This window comes from Oryctolagus cuniculus, chromosome 12 (genome assembly GCF_964237555.1).
Source record: "Oryctolagus cuniculus chromosome 12, mOryCun1.1, whole genome shotgun sequence".
NCBI lineage: Eukaryota > Metazoa > Chordata > Mammalia > Lagomorpha > Leporidae > Oryctolagus > Oryctolagus cuniculus.
The window spans coordinates 46,492,158-46,515,545 of NC_091443.1; the positions used below are offsets into that span (position 1 = coordinate 46,492,158).

General features: G+C 41.1%; 1 pseudogene; it reads left to right on the forward strand.

The window, feature by feature from the left end:
* The first annotated feature begins 17,358 nt into the window (after positions 1-17,358).
* Positions 17,359-17,528, forward strand: LOC138844841 (U2 spliceosomal RNA; annotated as a pseudogene).
* The last annotated feature ends 5,860 nt before the right edge of the window (positions 17,529-23,388 follow it).

Below are 23,388 nucleotides of genomic sequence, written 5' to 3' on the forward strand. Positions count from 1 at the left end.
ATCAAAATAAAGTAGAATAGATCAAGGAGAACTTTCCAGAGAAAACTCATTTTAATACAAGTTTTAAAGTAATTAAGAACTATATAATGAAAAGGCAGGGAACTAAATACGCTTCCAGAAGGAAATGAAATACTTCAAATACTGAAGACATTCTATGTGCACAATACTATGCTCAGCTTAGTTGATATGCAAGATTCAAACACTGTGCCTGATGATTTCTGCCATCAAGTGATGGACATAGAGGTAGACATCAGTGGCATCTCTCAAGGCTCGTGAGCAGAAACTTAAGCAAAAACTTGAAACAATGGAAAGACTTCTGTTTACTGGCACTAAAAATTCTACATTTATGAGAAGAGCAAGTGGTCACCAACTGGCTGATGATCTCCAAAGCACATATATCAGCTAAAAACATTTTTAGTACTGAGAGCTACACATCAGGAACTTCAAGATATCATAAACATCCCAGGTTCCATCTTTCTTTCTGCTCCATGATTCATAGTGTGGAGCTAGCTCTCAAACTCAAAATCACAATTTATCTTCTAAGACAGCATAGGGACTGTATTCCAAGCCAGAAGAAAGGGAAAGAATGCAATGTGACTGTGCCATTCCCCTTTCCCTTCTGAGAAGCCTTGAAGAAAGACTCTTTCTATGCCTGCATACCTCTTTGAATCTTAGTGCATCCTAACTTTTACTTCCAGTCATACCTCTTTGAACCCTACTGTGCTCTACCTGCAAGAGAGGATGCTCTTGCAGTTTTTCCCTGGTTGTATCACCACCTCTGACAAATGAGACCTATGCATTGAGGGAGGTGAGACTGGCTATGGGATAGTTTTTATCAGAGAAGGACTGAGAAGTTCTCACTTAGAAATCATGTATTTGTTCTGAAGTATTCCATTATAACCCCACAGAAATGTACAAGTATCACATGCTAATCATGCTAATCAAAAAATGTAAATAGCGAGCCGGCACACAGCTCACTAGGCTAATCCTCCGCCTTGCGGCGCCGGCACACCAGGTTCTAGTCCCGGTCGGGGCGCCGGATTCTGTCCCGGTTGCCCCTCTCCCAGGCCAGCTCTCTGCTGTGGCCAGGGAGTGCAGTGGAGGATGGCCCAAGTGCTTGGGCCCTGCACCCCATGGGAGACCAGGAGAAGCACCTGGCTCCTGCCATCGGATCAGCGCGCTGCACGCCGGCCGCAGCGGCCATTGGAGGGTGAACCAACGGCAAAGGAAGACCTTTCTCTCTGTCTCTCTCTCTCTCACTGTCCACTCTGCCTGTCAAAAAAAAAAATGTAAATAGCAAACACTTGAAGTCAGCAAGAAAGTGCTGAAAGAGCATTGTAAAAACATTAATTGTATGTTAGATAAGTTTGGATTTAAAAAAAGATACAACACAGGATTGGTGGTACTACAAAAGTAAACAGCTGAGTCATCTTTAGTTCAAATCATATATAGACTCTGGAAAAGGAAACTCTAAAAGATGACCTGAGAAAATAATCTTCAGTGCTTGTTCAAGAAAAATGCAAAAGGGTAGGAATTTGTCCTAGCAATCTGAGTGCCAACTCTGGCTCCTGATTCCAGCTGCCTGCTAATGTAGATCCTGGGAGGCAGTGGGGAGGGCTTAAGCAATAGGATTACTGCCACTCAACTGAGAGACCCAGACTGCCTTACCAGCTTGTGGCTTCTACTCAGCCTGGCCTTTCTGTGCTACTGGGAAATAACCAGTGGATGGGAGTTTCCTCTCCCTCTAAAATAGATATTTTTCACATAAAAGAGTCAAAGGATAGCTGTGTGTATGGGCACATGTGTGTGTATTTGTGTGTGTGTGAGACAGAGAAACAGAGACAGAGAGAATGGAATTATCTAGATTTGCATTTAGTGAATAATAAGTTAATTATTTTAATCACAAAGACTAGTATGGATTTAGAAACAGAGAAATTAGAAACCCTTAAAATAGTAAGAAAGCAAAGACGCCACAAAGGGAAGACACCAGAGTAGTAGATTCTGTATTTTTTAAAAGATTTATTTATTTGAAAAAGTTATAGAGAGTGAGAGAGTGAGAGAGGGAGAGGGAGAGGGGGAGATAGAGGGAGAGAGAGAGAGAGAGAGAGAGAGAGAGAGAGATCTTCCATCAGCTGGTTCATTCCCCAGATGGCCATAATGGCTGAAGCCAAGAGTCATGAGCTTCTTCCAGGTCTTCCACATGGATAGCAGGGGCCCAAGTACTTGGGCCATCTTCTGCTGCTTCTCATAGGCCATTAACAGGGAGCTGAATCAAAAGTGAAGCAGCCAGGACATGAACTGGTGCCCATATGGGATAATGGCATTGTGGATGGTGGCTTTACCCACTATGTCACAACGCCGGCCCTGATTCTGCACTTGTGGATTTAGTAAGGTTTATAACAGAAATTGAGGTAGGTCCTTCTTTACAGTGACTACAGCTATGACGGCAGAAGTGAAAACATATTGTAATGCGACTGGAATTCTCTATAGCACACACACACACACACACACACATTGACTTCCTCATCTTAGTTAAATGTCACTCCATTCACCCAAAGTGAAAAATGTAAGAATCATTTTTTCTTCACCACTCACATCTAATCAGCAGCAATTGCTACAAGCATTACTCCTAAAACATTTCTGGAATTTGACCATCTACTACCCTCTCCACTGGTACCAACTAGATCAAGCCCCCATTATCACTGGCTGAGGCTACTATCATGGCTTATTACCTGATCACACTGAACTTGGACCCTCACAGTATCCTCTCTCACTGACAACTAGAGTGAACTTTCAGAAATCAGAGTATACTCCTCACATGCTGAAAACTGTCAAATAGCTTTCTATTGCAATTAGAATTAAATCCTTCAAATTCCACACCTGATCTGACTCCTCAGCACTCTTTGGCTTACTCTCTCCACACTCACTCTATCCACATTCTCTCCTATTTCTGTGCTGCATTGAGACCACCTGTCCCTTTTTACATACTCCTTGCCCTTCCTACAACACTATTCCCATGTATGATTACATCCACCTAACAGGTTTCTTGTATCTCAGGTCTTCCTTCACTAAGTCACAATCCAAGTTTTATTTTTTTAAGATTTTTTTCTATTTATTTGAAAGTCAAAGTTACAGAGAGAGAGAGGCAGAGAAAGATCTTCCATCCATTGGTTCACTCCCCAGATGGCTGTAACAGCCAGTACTGGGTCAGGCCAAAGCAAAGAACCAGGAGCTTCATCTGGGTCTCCCATGTAAATGGCAGGGGCCAAAATATTTGGGCCGCCACTATTGCTTTCCCCAGGCCATTAGCAGGAAGCTGGATCAGAAGTGGAGCAGATCAGGGGCCGGTGCTGTGGCGCACTAGGTTAATCCTCCGCCTGCGGCGCTGGCATCCCATATGGGAGCCGGTTCTAGTCCCGGTTGCTCCTTTTCCAATCCAGCTCTCTGCTGTGGCCTGGGAAAGCAGTGGAGGGTGGCCCGGGTGCTTGGGCCCCCGCACCCACATGGGAGACCAGGAAGAAGTACCCGGCTCCTGGCTTGGATAGGTGCAGTCCCAGCCATTGCGGCCATTTGGGGAGTGAACCAATGGGAGGAAGACCTTTCTCTCTCTCTCTCTCTCTCTCTCTCTGTAACTCTACCTGTCAAAGAAAGGAAGGAAGGAAGGGAGAGAGAGAGAGAGAGAGAGAGAAAGACAGAAAGAGAGAGAGAGAGAAAGAGAAAGAGAGAAAGAAAAGCAGATCAGAAGTAGAGCAGCCAGGACTTGACCCAGCAACCATATGAGATGCAGGAATCATAGGCGACATCTTTCCCTGCCACAACATTGGCCTCTCTGATTTATTTTCTACATTATAACATTCACTATTTCAAATATGTGTCTTCTAGACTGAGTTTCTGGAACCTGGCATTGGTCTGTCAGTGCTGGCCATTGAGGGCATTGGAAGGGTGAACTAATAGGTGGAAGTGCTCTCTTTCTCTTCTCACTCACTCACTTTCTGCTTCTCAAATAAATAAATATTTTAAAAACAAAAAATAAATACAATAAAATATTTGTCTCATTATTTATATGTTGCAAGTTGTGTATATAAGTTTCACAAAGATGGCACATCGTCAGTCATTTGCATTATCATTTCCTCCGCACATATTACAGCTCTCACCTATAGTTAAGCACCCAGTAAATACTGTGGGATGAATAAATGATCAGAATGGCTACTAGAAGATATTCATAACATTGTTTTCCAAATGAGACCATCTGATAAGAATGAATGAAAACTATTAATGCTGTCTTGAAATATCAAAAATAATATTTTAGCAGGGAAGCAAAAACAAATATTGGCTATTCTGGGACTTTCTTGCATGAGACACAGAAGAGAAGCATGGCTATTAGGTTTGGAATTGAACAAAGGAATAATGGGATCATAGGCAATAGATTCTGTTTGAGTGACTATTTAATGCGATTTACTCAGGACATTCCAAATTTCCATATATTGTTCCAGCTTATTTACTATCTATGGCCCCCTTTCATTCTCAAAAGTGTTCCTTGGCGATGAGCATTTGGTGAGCTATTAAGCTGTCACTTGGGATGCTTGCATCCCATACTTGAGTGTCTGGTTCAAGTTCTGGTTATAATACTTCCAATTCAGAGTCCTGGTAGTGTACATTCTGGGAAGCAACAGACAATGGCTCAAGTACGTGGGTCCCTGCCATGCATGGGAGAAACGCATATTGAATTCCAGTTTCCTGGCTTCTATCTGGCCAGTCCTGGATATTGTGAGCATTTGAGAATAAAACAGTGGATGAAAGATCTCTCTTTGTCTCTCTTTCAAATAAAATTTAAGAGATTAATTTTTTTAAAAAAATTCCTTGGATACAAATTATATGGTCAGTCTTAGTATAGGATACTAAAAAGTTGTGCATGGGGTTCCTACAAGCAAATGAAAATGAAAATGGTGGTTTTGTAACATGTTTCTTGCTCCTCTGAAATGTAAAAAAAAAAAAAAAAAAAAAAAAACTCATAATATTTTCTAAAGCCATAGGTCTCAAAGGATTAACATGGATTTTTCCAACAGCTGCTACAGTGACTCTGCAAAAAGCGATCATCTGGGGATCTCATCCTGAGATCCTGTGAAAATATTTGGCATAAAGGAATTAACACTGCTATTTCTGATGCAAGAATAGTATGTACTTTGCTGAATCATCAAGTCAAACCAAAGATGGAAAGAGTCCCAGAATACCAACTGGGCTAGTCTCCTCCTTTGAGAAGCTAGGTACAAAACCTTGATCTGGTCTCTAAGGAAATTTCCTTAACACACAGGCAAAATGGGTCATGTAAAGACTGTACTACATGGACAAACCACCTAACTATGTAACAACACTTCTACCAAATATACACACAAGTTTAATACTATTTTTCACTCAATTTTCTGTAAACTTTTTTCCAGACTTGATTCCAAAAAATACTTTAAAAATCACATTTTACTGACAAACTCTTGTCTTTGATAAATAAATTCTGTTACAATTTTGTAGTACTTAACATGAACAGGTACTTGTGTGGAGCTTTATGTTTGAAATATTAATCCTTTAAATTAAAATAAGGATCCTGTACTACTCCTGTTTTATAGATGAGAAACTTAGGCCTGAATAAAGTTAAGTAACTTTCACAAAATTACCTGCATAGTAGAGTTCAAGTGGAATACACACTAGGCTTGCAAACTACAAAACCTACACTGAATTGTTTTATTCTACCCTTAAGTATACAGAGCTGTGTATGACCAGGGCACCTTAATTTATTGAAATAATTAAAAGATATGCCACATAACCAAAAGGATTATTATCTGACTTTGTGCTACTAGTTAAAATAAACCAAATTTATCTACCAAAAAATTAAAATGATGACTCACAGTCTTTAATGATTTCATTATTAAAATCCCCTTAGCCTGTTTTGGTCTATTTTCACATTTAGTAACTCCTTCACAAATCCCTTTTATAAAGTAGTAGTCGTTGCAAATATGAAGAATATATATATATATATATATACACACAGTCTTATAGTCATATAAAATTATAAAAAGTTAATGGAAAGTATTATCAAAAAATGTTATGAGTGTTGAGCATTTTGTAGTGGTTAAGATGCCCACTGGAGGGGTCAGCACAGTGGTGCAGTGAGTTAAGCTGCTGCCTATAGTGCTGGCATCCCATATGAGTTCCAGCTCAGGTCCCTGTTAATGCTCCTTGAAAAGCAGCAAAAGACGGCCCAAGTACTTGGGTCCCTGTCCCCACCTGTCCCCATGTGGGAGACCTGGATGAAGCTCCTGACCCTGGCTCGGCCCAGCCCAGCTGGGGCTGTTGTGGCCATTTGGGGAGTGAAGCAGCAGAGTAGCAGATGGAATCTCTCTCTCTCTCTCTCTCTCTCTCTCTCTCTCCCTCCTTCCCTTCCTCTCTGTAACTTTGCATTTCAAATAAATAAGTAAACATTAAAAAAAAAAAAAAGACACTGCTGGGGATACCCACATCCCATATCAGAGTGCCTGGCTTTGAGTACCAGCTCCACTTCTGATTCCAGGTTTCTGAAAATGTGCACTTTGAGAGGCAGTAGGCTATATCTTGATTATTTTGATCCTTGCCATTGACATGGGAAACCTAGATTTAGTTCCTAGCTTCTGGCTTCAGCCTGACCCAGCCCTGGCTATTGTGGGCATTTGAAAAGTGAACCAACAGACAAATGATCTCTCTCTCTCTCTCTCTCTCTCTCTCAATTAAAGGGAAAATTTTTTTAAATTATACAAAAGTCCTTAAAAACTCAAAAAATAAACAAAATAAAAATTGTAATCCTAGAAATAGATTTGAAGCTATCTTCAAGTTTTTTTTTTTGTTATTTTCTTTTTTTTAAAACTTTTATTTAATGAATATAAATTTCCAAAGTACAGCTTATGGATTACAATGGCTTCCCCTCCATAACGTCCCTCCCACCCGCAACCATCCCCTTTCCCACTCCCTCTCCCCTTCCATTCACATCAAGATTCATTTTCGTTTCTCTTTATATACAGAAGATCAGTTTAGCATATATTAAGTAAAGATTTCAATAGTTTGATCCCACACAGAAACATAAAGTGAAAAATACTGTTTGAGTACTAGTTATAGCATTAAATCTCAATGTACAGAACACTACATGGCCTTGTCTAAAAATTATCAGAGTCAGTGAACTCAATGGGCTTCCATAGCCTTGGCAGCTCATGACAAGAGCCTAGGGTGATTACTGATGCCATAAACAAGAGTGTCAATTTGTTAAGTCAACAACAGGAGTCACTGTGCACTTACTCCTCATGTAGGATTTCCGTCCTTAGTGTGCTGTACATTGAGATTTTTTTTTTTTTTTTGACAGGCAGAGTGGACAGTGAGAGAGAGAGAGAGACAGAGAGAAAGGTCTTCCTTTTCCGTTGGTTCACCCCGCAATGGCCGCTACAGCCAGTGCGCTATGGCCAGCTCACCGTGTTGATCTGAAGCCTGGAGCCAGGTGCTTCTCCTGGCCTATGAGAAAAACACATTAAAGTATTTTAAAATATTGCATCCTTTATAGCATCACCATAGAAAATACTGAAATATACATTCTCTGGATGTCATTAACCACCTAATCTGTCTTGAGTTTCTACTCAGCATCCCATTCAGAAAGAAATGGAATCATTTCAGAATGGAGCTGGTCACAAAATAGAAAACTTAGTAGCACTACTTGGAAATAGGGAAAGGACCCGAGCTGGTACCACAGGGATATTCTCAGCTACTGCAGAGCATGAAAAGTATTCTGCAGTTCTCATAACTTTCAGATAGAGACAGAGAAGACAGCTGAATTAATATTCAGGAGCCTGTAAGTGGGGTTGTGAAATGAGAGCCAAACAACTCTACCACGCAGGATTTGGGCTGTGATAAGCCAGAATTAGAAGGGAAAAAATGGCATTGAGTTGGGCAGTTCACAGCTCTAGCAAAAGCTGAAGTGGGATTCAGTTCAGTCTGGGAGAACACTAGGTTCTGACCAAGCTAAGAAATCCGATCATGAATTAAACCAGTGGCAGCACTCAGTAACACAGACTGAAGGACTGACCAAGAATGGCACCACCCAGACTCAGCAGACCCCAGGACAAAGATAACATTAGACTAACTGTTCCTAGCCAAGTCCTAAGAAGATTCAGGTAATTCAAAATTAGAATGCCTAGGCTACTCCTGTCCTAATAATCTAAGAATTCCATCATAGGCAATAAACTTTGTTCCCAAGATCTCAGAAGAAAATGAGCATTTATCTGATTCAACCCATTAGAAATGAAGCATGCAATTAAATAAAACAATTAAATTATTGGAGTTGATTAGGCTTATAGATTTAAATAAAATGTGAGATCTTTTAAACTCACTTCCTAGCAAAGGTAGAACCATATAGAAAATTCAGATCAGCTTTAGAAACGGAATTTCAAAAACTGACTACATTTCTCAGCATACATGAGTATAAATAAAAATTAAAATAAAATATAAAACTTTGGAATGCAACAAAATCAGAGCCTAGAGAAAAATCTTTAGCAAAAAATTTATGCATGACTAGAAAAGAAAGATTTAAAATCAATATTATAAGCTCCCAAACAATGAAACTAGAAAATGAAGAGAAAATTAAATCCAAAGCAAGTCAAAGAAAATAATAAAAATCACATCATAAATCAATGAAGTTGAAAACAGGATATTTACACACAAAATAAACAAAACCAATAATAGTTCTTCAAAAAAGAAAAATGAAATTGGTATATCTCTTGTCAGCTTAATGAATAAAGAAAAAAAGGTATAAATTACTAATATCAGAAATTAAAAATGGATCATTACGACTTATTCCATGGACATTAAAAGCATTTAAAGAAATAATATGAGCAACTCTCAGCCTACACATTTCACAACCAAGATGAAATGAACCAATTCCTTAAAAGACAAAAATCTGCCAAAAGAAATAAACTGAATAGACCTATATCAGTAAAGGAAATTTAATTAACAATTAACAACCCTACCAAATGGAAGGTACAGGTCAGATAATTTCATTGGTGAATTCTACCAAATATTTAGTATAAGGAAAGATACCAAGTCTCTAAAATATCTCCCAGAAAATATAAGCAGAGGGAACTTCATAATTCATCAAGTGAAGTCAGCATTATACCAAAACCAAAACCAGACAAAAGCATTACAAGAATGTAAAATTACAGACCACAGAGTAAAATCCTCAATTATTAACAAATCAAATAAAATATACATACTATACATTTGGATTCATTTCATGTATTCAAGGTTGGTTCAATATTTGAAAATCAATTGATATAATATACCTCAATTGTTTAAATAAGGAAAATCGTGATAATATCATGACCATATCAACAGAAGCAGAAAAAGCATTTGAAAAACTACAACGTTCATTTATTATTATTAAAAAATTCTTAGAAAACTAGAAATAGAAGATAACTACCTAAGCTTAATAAAGAACATCTCGGTCCAGTGTTGTGGCACCTACTTTAAGCTACTGCTTCTGACACCTGCATCCTGTATCAGGGAGTGTCCCAGTCCTGGCTAACTGGCTTCTGACCCAGTTTGCTGCTGATGTGCCTTGGAAGGCAGCAGAAGATGGCTCAAGTCCTTAGGTCCCCACTGCTCATGGGGACAGACCAGAATGGATTTCCTGCATCCTGGCTTCAGCCTGGCCTAGCCTTGTCTGGCTGCTGGTGGGCATTTGGGGAGTGAACCAGCAGATGGAAGATATCTGTCTCTCGCTCTTTCTCTTTTCTTCCCATTTCCCCATAGCTTTGCCTTTCAAATAATAAATAAAAAATCTTACAAAAATAATGAACATAAAAAAAAAAACTACAGCTGACAATGTACTCTCTGGTGAGAAACATTCTTACACAGGTTAGGATTCAGTCAGACTGAAATATCCACCATTACAGGAGCATTCCAATCATTTTCATGTCTAGTCTATACTGCTAATTCTCATTCTTGGTATACAAGCCAGCATTGTGGTTAATGGGTAATGTCACTGCATGCAGTGCCAGAATCCCATATGGGCACCAGTTTGAGTCCCAGCTGCTCCACTTCCAAATCAGCTCTCTGCTATGACCTGGGAAAGTAGTAGAAGATGGCCCAAGTCATTGGGCCCCTGCACCCACTTGGGAGAGCCGGAAGAAGCTCCTGGCTTCTGATCAGTGCAGCTTCGGCCGTTGCAGCCAGCTGGGGAGTGAATCAGCAGATGGAAGACCTCTCTCTCTCTCTCTGCCTCTCCTTCTCTCTCTGTATAATTCTGACTTTCAAATAAATAAATAAATCTTTTTTAAAAAGTAGGTTATGGAAAAGAACTTATTAATAATATAAAATCCAAGTATGACCCAAAATTGTCCAAAGGACCTTCCAGCTGCAAAACTACATCCTTGATAAACTTAGTTTGCTATGCTTTGCCAAGGTCACAGGAAACAATGGAAATCATTACCAAGGGCACCTCCTACAGGGGCAATCTATTTGTTGAACTTGAATGGCATCGAAGGAGAACCAATGAGCTTTCCTGATGGTAGGTGTCAAATGTTATCAGTGTACCCCAAAAGTGTATATGAATAAAATTGATGTTTTGAGATTCAATGATTGTTTACAGCCCTTGTCTCTACTGTTGAGGAAGTTTTTTTTTTCTTCTATTTGATGAATTCTTTACCTAGTATAGGGTTAATCTTATGAATATGAAATAGGCAGAGTAGATCATTGTAAAAATTAAAAGAAGGAGTGGGAAAGGAAGAAGTGAGGATGAGAATGTGGGCAGGAGGGAAGGTAGAGTGGGAAGAATCACTATGCTCTTAAACCTGTATATATATATATATATATATATATATATATATATATATATTTGACAGGCAGAGTGGACAGTGAGAGAGAGAGACAGAGAGAAAGGTCTTCCTTTGCCGTTGGTTCACCCTCCAATGGCCGCCGCGGCCGGCGTGCAGCACGCTGATCCGATGGCAGGAGCCAGGTGCTTCTCCTGGTCTCCCATGGGGTGCAGGGCCCAAGCACTTGGGCCATCCTCCACTGCACTCCCTGGCCACAGCAGAGAGCTGGCCTGGAAGAGGGGCAACTGGGACAGAATCCGGCACCCCGACCGGGACTAGAACCCGGTGTGCCGGTGCCGCAAGGGGGAGGATTAGCCTAGTGAGCTGCAGCGCTGGCCTAAACCTGTATATTTGAAATACACGCTGGGGCCAGTGCTGTGGCGCAGTAGGTTAATCCTCCACCTGCGGTGCCGGTATCCTGTATGGGTGCTAGTTTGAGTTCCCGCTGCTCCTCTTTTGATCCAGCTCTCTGCTGTGTAGAAGATGGTCCGGGTCCTTGGGACCCCGCACCACGTGGGAGACCTGGAAGAAACTCCTGACTCCTGGCTTCGGATCAGCTCAGCTCTGGCCATTGCAGCCATCTTGGGAGTGAACCAGCAGAATGGAAGACTTCTTTCTCTCTCTGGCTCTACCTCTCTCTGTAACTCTGTCTTTCAAATAAATAAAATAATTCTAAAAATAAAAGCACTGTTATCAATAAAGTCTTGAACAAACCTCAAGGAAAGAAAGCTGAATGTGAGGCTCTGGGAAGAAGTGTAAGTAAGTAGTTTCAGGATGATACTCCAGTTTCTATCAGCAAACACTCTTGAGCTACGACCTGAAACTTAAACTCCTACAACAGAAAAACATTTTTAAAAAACTAAAGAAAAATACCTAAAGTGATCTCAAGCTGATAATCTTCTGAATAATGAGGTTCTCATTTTTAAAAGGCAGAAGACAGGTCTGGTACTGTGAAGAAATTCTGGCTGCTGCAATAACAAAGTCTTACATACACTATCTCTAATTTGAAAAAAACTATTCATAACATGAAATGGCTGTGTAGAGTGCTCAGTATTCTCACAAATTAAGACCAAGAAGGGGCCAGCACTGTAGTGTAGCAGGTAAAGCCTCAGCTTGCAGTGCCAGTATCCCATATGGGCTCTGGTTCGAGTCCCGGCTGTTCCACTTCTGATCCGGCTCTCTGCTGTGGCCTGGGAAAGCAGTGGAAGATCGCCTAAGTACTTGGGCCCCTGCACCAGCAGGGGAGACCCGGCTTCTGGCTTCGAATGGGTGCATCTCTAGCCATTGCTACCATCTGGGGAGTGAACCAGCAGATGGAAGACCTCTGTCTCTCTCTCTCTCTCTGCCTCTGCTTCTCTGTAACTCTTTCAAATAAATAAATCTTTAAAATAAATAAAAGACCAAGCAAACCTGAGTTCTCAATGATTTCCAAACACATAAGAAAAAAATACCATCATGAGTGTGGGGAGCAACTGGGACTAGACTGTTACTCGAATTAAGACTTATTTTATGCATCTGCTCTCCCACAATATGGCGCTGGGAGAGGAGGTAACAACTTCTACGCAGCCTGCCTCTCGCCAACCTGAGTGATGACCTGCAGGAGCTGATCCTGCTCCTGATTGCAGGAGAGCAGCGTACTCGGCGTGTGGGTAGCCGAGTTGGGATTGGTGGAAGAGGACTATAAAGGAGGAGAGAGACAACATGCACCGGGAACATCTATCTGAAGGAACACCTGTGCAGCCCCTGAGAGAGCCAGCCGGCGGTGTGCCGCTCCCCAGCGGAAGTGGGGAAAGTGACAGGGGGAACCGCCCTTCCACGGAGGTGGAAGGGATGGTAGCCAACCCGGGAAGAACCAGCAGCAAACCCGGGGAGGGCCGAGCAGACAAAAGAACAGTGCAGGGTCCTGTGTCGTTCCTCCACGAAGAGGGAGAGCGACATAATGGTGCCGTGACTCGGATATGAAGCCTAAGCAGGGTTCAGTGTCGTTCCTCCACGAAGAGGGGGAGCGACAATGAGTGAATCAGTAGAAACAAGAAATTACCAGTTTATTTCCAAGATTTTAGGTAAACTTATAAAATTCCTATGAATGAAATGTATAAGAAAATAGAAGATATAATCACAAAAATGTAAGAAAGTACTAAAAACATAAGCAAAGATTTAAAAGTGTGCCAGAATGAAATTTTAGAAATAGAAAAATATAATTTTTTTTTTTTTTTTTTTTTTGACAGGCAGAGTGGACAGTGAGAGAGAGAGACAGAGAGAGAAAGGTCTTCCTTTTGCCGTTGGTTCACTCTCCAATGGCCGCCGCTGCAGCCGGCGCACCGCGCTGATCCTGGCAGGAGCCAGGAGCCAGGTGCTTTTCCTGGTCTCCCATGGGGTGCAGGGCCCAAGCACCTGGGCCATCCTCCACTGCACTCCCTGGCCATAGCAGAGAGCTGGCCTGGAAGAGGGGCAACCGGGACAGAATCCGGCGCCCCAACCGGGACTAGAACCCGGTGTGCCGGCGCCGCAAGGTGGAGGATTAGCCTATTGAGCCACGGCGCCGGCTCAGAAAAATATAATTTAAAAAATATAATATAAAACCTCATAGGGCACATTGAATAGCAAATGCCTAAAGAATTTGTCCAAATTTGCAGCACACAGTTTATATAACACTCCAGCTATGGGATCAGGCATTGTGTTAATCTGAGATGTTATGTTAATTTGTTGGTTAGGACATCTGCATGTCATATCGGAGTGCCCACTCACTCCACTTAGGATGCAGCTTCCTGCCAATTCCAAAATGGGAGACAGCAGAGAATGGCCCAAGTGCCTGGGTCCTTATTACCCACATAGAAGACCTGGATGGAGTTTCAGGCTTCTGGCTTCCACCTGGTCAAGTCCTGACTGTTTCAGGTGTTTGTAGAGTGAACCAATGGATGGAGGTACTCTCTCTCTCTCTCTCTCTCTCTCTCTCTTTGTGTGTGTGAAAAGTAAACATTGAAAAAGAAATATTTAAAATATGAATGGAATGAGACTACATCATCTGTGTAATTGAAATCTTAGAAAATGGGAGAATGGATTAAAGGAAGATTTGTAGAGATAACAGCTAAGGTTTCGCCTGAATTAATGAAAAATAGGAATCTGTCAGATGTCTATCAAAAGGAGTATGAATGTGCAGTGTTAAGTTCACATAATAGAATAGTATAGAGCAGTGAAAATGAATGAACTATCCAAATCATCATGAATGACTCCCAGGAACATAATGAATTTAAAGAGAAGAATATGATATACGTAATTATTCCATTCCTATAAAGCTTAAGGCAGGAAAAAAAAACAAACAACAGATGTGCACACATTCTTATAAAAGTTTTTTTTTTTTTTTTTGAAAAAAAGGGAGAGGGAGTGCATCATTACAGAAGAAAGAAGAAATCATGTGATTTCAATAGGCTGGCCACCTGCCACAGACGTCTCTAGGCCAGGTGTCAGTCTGGCAGTTATGCTGTACCATGAACTCCAAGAAAGACATTGCACTGTGATATTTCCAACTTCATGCATGCTCTCAATGTCAAGGTGTACAAAAGGAAGATAACAGCACGATCTAAAAGGAGTTTGCAGCTCAGAACATGTTGTGCACATAAAGCATGTGATCCAGACGCTATTCTAGGAAATTTTTCTGTCTCAGCGCCCCCATAGCTGGAAGCAGCATCAGCAATTTGGCTGGCCACTCCATGGCACTGAGCAAGGACTTGGGGCTCTATGTGAAGGCACTGATGCATCTGATGCTGACCTGCTTCAGTGATGCACACAGAGGCCTACACTAATAAGCCAGAGATTAGTCCATTTACAGCTTAGTACATTTGTAAATGCCAAGCATGGGCTGCTGTGTTTCAGTGTTCTCTTGATGGGCTAAAACTGGCTGCTGAGCAGACTCCAGTGTGAAAAAACAGACTTCAGCATCTAACCTGCCTTTTAAAGGATGTGTGACTGGCAGCAACAAGTTTCACACAGAGGACCTGAAGCCTTTATTGCAGAAAAGGACTTATTTCAACAGCGAGTGAGCCGGGAAATTCCTCATCTCCTGGGTCCTGGTTCTGGAATCTGTGTCAGACCTTAAACTGCTGCATTACCTACCAGAGAGCCTATGTAAACTCTTCTAGATTCTCGGAATCAGAGATTCAGAAGATGTGTCAGGTGATGTTTGGAAAATTCTTGAAAGAAATGAAGAACTGGGGCGGTGCTGATTCAGCTCTCTGTTATGGCCTGGGAAAGCAGTAGAGGATGACCCAAGTTCTTGGGCTCCTGCACCCACGTGGGAGACCCGGAAGAAGTTCCTGGCTTCGGTTCAGCTCAGCTCTGACCCTTGCGGTCATTTGGGGAGTGAACTAACAGAATGAAAAGACCTCTTTCTCTCTTTCTCTGGCTCTGCTTCTCTCTGTAACTCTTTCAAATAAACAAAATAAATCTTAAAAAAAAAAAAAAAAAAAAAGAAAGAAAGAAATGAAGAACTCCCTTGCGTAAGATTTACCGAGATGGCCAGTATCCTAGCGATGCATGGACAGAACACAGATGACCTGGAGTTCTTTCAACTGGCCAGCAAGGAGATGTTGCCCTACTCTTCTGAGAGCCTGAGTGTCATCTTGTGCTGCTTGACCTACAGTGACATCAAGGAAAGGATCAAGGAATAGCCAATTTATACAGTGATAGCCTGATAAATCTGATCATTCCTCAAGACCACATAACTTAACAAGTCAAAGATACTAATAAAAAGTGCAGGCAGAATGCAACCTTGATGACTCTCTAGTATGTGGGAAGGGACAGCTATTTAAAATCTACATGGTTACCATGATTCTAATATTAGTAATGGCAATGGTATTTTCACTGGAGCCAGCTCTGAAGGGATCCCAGTGACCTTTTTCCTGGACAGATTGTACAAGTCCTGGCTATCACCTCTGTGACATGGTCACTGGGAGGATGATTGGGATTGCCATTTTTAATACTCTTCATGCAGTTCTATCATCCCAAAATCAAGACTTCCTGGAAAATGTTCCTTCACACAGGTACTGGGCACTGGGATTTCAACATATGAAATTTTGTGGAGTACACAATTCAGCACATAACAAATGACTATGAAGACTTAAGATGTGAATACATTTCATTTTAAAAACCCTCATAAAGTATAAATTGTATTGGTACTCAGGCTCAGAAGAGGAATACACTTCCAAAATATGAAGAATGATTTGGGCCGGCGCCGCGGCTCACTAGGCTAATCCTCCGCCTTGCGGCGCCGGCACACCGGGTTCTAGTCCCGGTCGGGGTGCCGGATTCTGTCCCAGTTGCCCCTCTTCCAGGCCAGCTCTCTGCTGTGGCCAGGGAGTGCAGTGGAGGATGGCCCAGGTGCTTGGGCCCTGCACCCCATGGGAGACCAGGAAAAGCACCTGGCTCCTGGCTCCTGCCATCGGATCAGCACGGTGCGCCGGCCGCAGCGCGCCAGCCGCGGCGGCCATTGGAGGGTGAACCAACGGCAAAGGAAGACCTTTCTCTCTGTCTCTCTCTCTCACTGTCCACTCTGCCTGTCAAAAAATAAATAAATAAAAATAAAAATAAAAAAATTTAAAAATTTAAAAAAAAGAATGATTCAAACAAACAGAGTTACTTCTATGGTATTTTCCTTTAAATGACTATTTGGGGAGCAATTCTAGGAAATTTCACCACTTTGAAAGTAGAAAAAAAGGTCAATACTAAGCACCCGCTCAGTGCATGGAGCATATCTGAGGGCTGAATTTACTTATTAGTCATTTAACGTAATGGGAATTTTTTCAGAAACACGTCTGGGTTACTCCTCTATTCTGAAGAAGGAACATGGATAATCATTTCATGTAAATACTTAATATTAATTTATTTTAAAATATATACGCTACACTTTATCATTATGTTATGGCTTTTGACAGATGAAACATTTTTGATTAACTTCTCAAATGCTTCTACAGCCATATTTTGAAATGCTACTTGCAATCAGGCAATAAACTGAAAGGCAACTAAAGAAGCCCAACACAGCTGCTGGAATAATCTTCCAAAGTGTTGTTTGGGGAACATCACTCCCTCTCTCTCTCTTAGAAAACTACAGTGACTTTCAACTTCCTTTTGTTCCAGACATGAACTTCTAAATATTTGCTCCATGGTTTGGAAAAATTCAAACCCACCTACAAAAACTGTTGTTTTCTTTGCCTGGTGACTCACAATCCAGTTTTCATTGTTAATTTTTGGCTCAAATATTTCTATGAAACAAAACCTTTTTTTCATGAGCTAAAACCTGTCTTCTCACCAAAATCCCCTGATGCAACTTCCCATAACAAAATGTGTTTTTTTATAAAAAATGAACAAAGAAAATTTGTTTCCATCAAACCACTCCAATTAAGTCTGGAATTTAAACATTTTAAGACCTGAAGGTAGAGGCATTTGACCAGGTCTCATCTGCCTTTTCAAAAATGTAACCCTTAATATCACTTCTCGGCCTTTTGGCTAAGATCAAGTGTAAAAATGCAATCCTTATTAAAGTGAAGTTGCTCACTGGCTTGTTCTTATAAATACTTAAAACATTTTCTAGTAGTCAAAATATTTCATATTAACTGAAATTGTTATGGTCCACCTACCATATGTGGTTCAGTATTTTTATTTTTTGAAATGATAAAACACTTCATATTATTCACAAACACTGTTGTTAGATATAAATCTTCACAGAATTTTTGGGAGAAATTTTTCCATGTTTATCAAAAAACATTTATGACATTTCTATTTCAATGCAACAGTGAGTTGCACTGAATACAGTTGATAGAAGCATACAAAGATATGGATTTAGTTATATTAGCTGCAAATTTGTTTCATGCTGAAATTATTCAACAGAAAATTAACACTTATTTATAAAAGCTAGAAATGAGGTAGCTGTATGTATAATGATAAAGTTTACAGGGTACCATAAAGCAAGCAAAGCTTGTATACAGAAAATGACATCATTTGTTCAAAATAATGCTAATAGTACTTGCTCCTTGGGAATATCTTTTCGGTTCCCGTTTTCAAAAATATGTGTCTATTATCCTTATAGGACAAAATATACTAGGAATCATCAAAAGTTCATGGGACATACATATTATAAAAATATGCATTATTCCAAAATATTTTACACCAACAAAACATATTTCACTTGCAGTTTTTTCCACACATCTTTTGAAGTGTGCCTGCAGAAGCAGATGTGGCTTACTTATATGGAGAGAGTCAGGCTGAAGGTGCATAGAAGTGGATGGTGAAGGACAGAGAGAGGGAAAAAGGGAATATCATTATACTCTCACAATTATATCTACAAAGCACATTGAACTTGTTAAAAACTAATTAAAATTAAAACTAAAATTAAAAATGTTTAAATGCAAGGAAAAAAATGAGTGAGTGTTAGGCAAAAGGTCAGGACGGGAGGGAGGTAAAGAAGACAGGGAAGAAAAATGCTGAGGAGGAACTGGAAGATATGGCAGACAAAGTGGAAGAGGAGGGGTGAAGGTGCAGAAAAACAATAAAAATGAGAGCAAACAAGAAGAAAGAAGGAAAAAAAGGAGATGTGTCTAATAAATAAGCAAAGAAGCTGCCTCTGAAAGGATGAGCTCTGTTTCTGACAGAGTGTGGCCATCTGAATTGTCTCATTTGTTCTGTAAGACTCTCCTGGGGGCTGGTGCTATGGCATGGCAGGTAAAGCCACTATCTGCAGTGCCAGCATCCCATATGGGTGCCAGTTTGAGTCCTGGCTGCTCCACTTCTGATCCAGCTCTCTGCTACAGCCTGGGAAAGCAGTAGAAAATGGCCCAAGACCTTTGGGCCTCTGTACTCATGTGGGTAACCCAGAAGAAGCTCCTAGTTTTGGATTGTCAGAGCTCTGGTCGATGCAGCCAATTGGAGAGTAAACCAGTGCACGGAAGACCTTTCTTTCTCTGCCTCTCCTTCTCTGTGTGTAACTCTGACTTTCAAATAAATAAATCTTTAAAAAAAAATGACTCTCCTTGGAAAATGTGGAATTACATCGGCAATTAGTGAAAGAAAAAGAAAATTTATAACCAAGAATTCACAAGTAAACATTTAGAATGACTTTTCTTCTTTCTTGTGATGGGCATGTTCATTTTTTTTTAAGAATTATTTTATTTGAAAGTCAGAGTTACACAAAGAGAGAATGAGAGGCAGAGAGAGAGAGAGAGAGAGAGAGAGAGAGAGAGAAAGAGAAAGGTTTCTGTTCCACCGGTTCACTCCCCAAATGACCACAATGGCCAGAGCTGAGCTGATCTGAAGCCAGGAGCTTCTTCCGGGTCTCTCACGTGGGTGCAGGGGCCCAAAGACTTGGGCCATCTTCCACTGCTTTCCCAGGCCATAGCAGAGAGCTGGATAGGAAGAGGAGCAGCCGAGACTCAAACCGGCATCCATATGGGATGCCGGAGCTGCAGGCTGGGGTTTTAACCCTCTGCTCCACAGCGCCAGCCCCTGTTCATTATTTTGACTGTGGTGATGAGCGCATACTTATGTTAAAACATATTGAATCAACCATATTAAACACAGTAGTTTTTAAATATATCAATCTGGCCGGTGCCACGGCTTACTAGGCTAATCCTCCGCCTTGCGGCGCCAGCACACCGGATTCTAGTCCTGGTCGCCCCTCTTTCAGGCCAGCTCTCTGCTGTGGCCAGGGAGTGCAGTGGAGGATGGCCCAAGTGCTTGGGCTGCACCCCATGGGAGACCAGGATAAGTACCTGGCTCCTGCCATCGGATCAGCACCGTGCGCCGGCCGCAGCGCATCGGCCGTGGCGGCCATTGAAGGGTGAACCAATGACAAAGGAAGACCTTTCTCTCTGTCTCTCTCTCACTGTCCACTCTGCCTGTCAAATAAATAAATAAATAAATAAATATATCAATCTTACTTTTAAAAAGCTATTTTTAAAAACTTTTGAAAAATCCTCACCTGCATAGGGAGGTGTTGCTTTGACTCTTGGCTCTGTATGGAATAAACAATTTGTTTCAAATATATACCAATGTATAAACTGCCATTTTTACTTTAAAATATGCAGCTGATAAAAATGTAGGAATATTTTTAAGAAATTTTCATTAGTTTGAAAAATACTCTGTCAAGAATTCCTATATCTTGGGTAAAATTGTGAGCTCCTTTCTGCTCTGAAGTCCACACTGGGAGAAAGACCACACCTTTAGAGGATCTCTTTATTACAAATAAATTCCTTTTTCCTACCACTCATGGACTCCGCAGACTGGCTGCTGCAACCCTTAGAAAGCCAAACTTCATGAAAAAGAACAGCACTCAACAAATCCTGCCTAGGATTAGCATCCATAGAAAGGATCCTGGTGTGTGGAAAAATCTGACTAATCATCACCTCTAAGGAAACCTCTGAAGCATGCCTTACAAGTCTTGAAGTCATGTAGGAAAAGGGTGGATGAGGCCAATCTAACTGAAGAAATTCCTCTGAAAATATTATTCTATGGTCGGTTGGCCAGAAGACATGTGGCGTGAGGTGGGGTGGAGAGGGGTTTGAACAAACTTGAACACGGTAATGTGACGCAGGGACTGAGGCAACAGCCTCACTGCTTCAGGATTTGAACATTTAAAACCTTGGAAAAAAAACACCCTGAAGAACAGTTGAGACCATTACCAATGATGAGGCAGACACTATTAAAAAGTTGCACAGAACTTCTGCAAACTATATGATACCTGTTATCCACAAGCCAATTTGAGTCCAAGGTTGAACTTCATGACCATGGTATTTTTTTTTTTTTTTTGAAGGCAACATTCATGATACATCCAGAACTCTGTGACTAGGTACAACCATTGTGGTGCAGCAGATTAACCCCCCACTTGTAATTCCAGCATCCCATATCAGAGTGTCAGAATGTCAGTTGCTCTGCTTCTGATCCATCTCCCTGCTAATTACATGGGAAAGCATAGATTATAGAGCAAGTACGTAGTCCCTACCACCCACATGGATGACTTGGATGGAGTTCCTGGCTCCATATTTCTTTCCTGACCCAGCCCCGGCTTTTGCAGGCATTTAAGAAGTGAACCAGCAGGTAGAAGATCTCTCTGCTTGTATGTCTTCCAAATAAGTAAATATTTAAAAAAAAAAAATTCTACAACTGGAAAAGTCTCACTCACACTCTTGCCTTTTTGCTATCTACTCTTTCCCATCTTCCCTAAGCAGGTCAGCCCATTTCCTCATTTTCACTACAATCCAAAGCATGATATTTGAATCTGCATCTCACTTGGCCTGTAAGAACTGTCAAGGCTTCCATAAAGACTGTCCCAGAAGAAGGTCTGGATGTCAAAGAGAAGATTATCATGACATGTCCACCTCCCTTAGAAGCAGGAGTGAATGCTTAAGAAACTAAAAGAAGAGAATATATTTAACTTAAGAAAAAGCGAATCACACTGCCTACATAACAGTGGCCCCATGATCCAACAACGACAGTACAACTGTAATTTAACTCTAGATCTTAACAATGCAGAAGTTCTCATGCCCTGGGACCAAATCCCAGATGGGGAGCAGGAAATTGTGATCTGAACTAGCTCAGGATTTTTGTAACACATGTTACAGGTTAAGATCATAAAAACTATCTCTGGCGAAGCATGAGTGAGAATCTTCTCAGAAGATCCCCTCACTTTGAAAGAAATTGACTCTCCCAGAAGCGGCAGCAAAACAACAGGCAACTGTAGAGTTTCAAACAGAGAGCAAACCAAAGGGCTTTCTAAATAATAAATTGTCCAGAAGAATGCAGGAACTTCAAAGAGGCCTGGACAACTAACTTAGTAGTAAATATATCACATCAATTATCAGAGTGCCTAAGTTCCTTAATTGTTCCAGTTCCTGACTCCAGCTTTTAGGTAATGCAGACCCTAAGAGGCCAGAGCAACAACTCAAGTCATTGAGCCCCTGTCACCACATGGGAGACCTGGATTGAGCTCATCTCTCCCTGGTTTGGCACCGGCTTCAGTCCTGGTCTGGCCCAGGTCTATTTAGGACACTCTAACCAGCACATGGAAGTTCGTTTTCTCTCTCTCTCCTTTCTCATGCTCTGCCTTTCAAATAAATAAACCTTTAAAAAAAAGTAAGTAGATAAAAACACCAAAAATACTTAGTGTTCAGGATGGATGGAAGGGAGTTATACTGGTTTTACCAAATCAAGACAGAAAAAAGTGGAGGTCTGCCTACTCTGACACATGCCTCCCACATGAGAGTCTTAAGGCTTTCAACCATATGAACTACCACCCCCTAGTACATTACGTAACTCTCATAACACTGTTCCATTTGCTTAGATTAATATAGGTGACCATGTTCAAAGTAAAGCAAACTTCACATGTTTCTGCTTCATGCAAAATAGTCTTCATGTATGTGTGCAAGTATTAAAGGGAGAAATGTGTCTAAATAATACTATGTCAGATGAATACATAGTATCTAAAGCATTAATATATTTTTGAAATAATACATCCTATACTCTGAGTTGCATCAACTTTTAATTAGTTTATTTTGCTTTATTACATTAATGCATAAACTATAAATGCCAAATTATTTTGGCATTTGGGAAGTGAACAAGGAGATGGAAGATCTCTGTCTGTCTGTCCTTCTCTGATTCCACTTTTCAAATAAATAAATAAATTTTCAAAAGTTTATGGGAGGCCAGCGCCGTGGCTCACTAGGCTGATCCTCCGCCTTGCAGCGCCAGCACACCGGGTTCTGGTCCCGGTTGGGGCACCGGATTCTGTCCCGGTTGCCCCTCTTCCAGGCCAGCTCTCAGCTGTGGCCAGGGAGTGCAGTGGAGGATGGCCCAAGTGCTTGGGCCCTGCACCCCATGGGAGACCAGGATAAGTACCTGGCTGTCTCCTGCCATCAGATCAGCGCGGTGCACCGGCCGCAGTGCACCGGCCGCGGCGGCCATTGGAGGGTGAACCAACGGCAAGGGAAGACCTTTCTCTTTGTCTCTCTCTCTCACTGTCCACTCTGCCGGTCAAAAAAAAAAAAAAAGTTTATGGGAAGTGGAGTTAAAGGATAAATTTTTAAAAGAAATTTCAAGAATTAAGATATATAATATGGCTAAATCGAAATTTTAATCTTTCGGTTGTTTTTACTTTGAACATTTTGGACGACAAACACTATAATGGATAAAATCGTTTAGGGGTAGTCAAAAAAGTGTGGAAAGAAACTTCAAAGGTGCTGTGAAAATGTCATTATATGGAGCAGGAATGATGAGGGATTGGGTTTTGTTCATGGTGGATAGAACAGCAGTTCAGGATAAACTGCCAACCAAAGGGACACCATCTCTTGGAAAGAAATACTCTCTTCTCCGATAACTCACATACCCATTCCTTTTTGCTTCATTCTCTAAATTAGTTTTTGTATCTATCTCTTCCCTACCTTTTCTTGCCTCACTCACTTGATTCCCTCTACACACACACTCCAGGCAACACAGTATCTCATCATATAAATGGAAGCACAAAATTAAG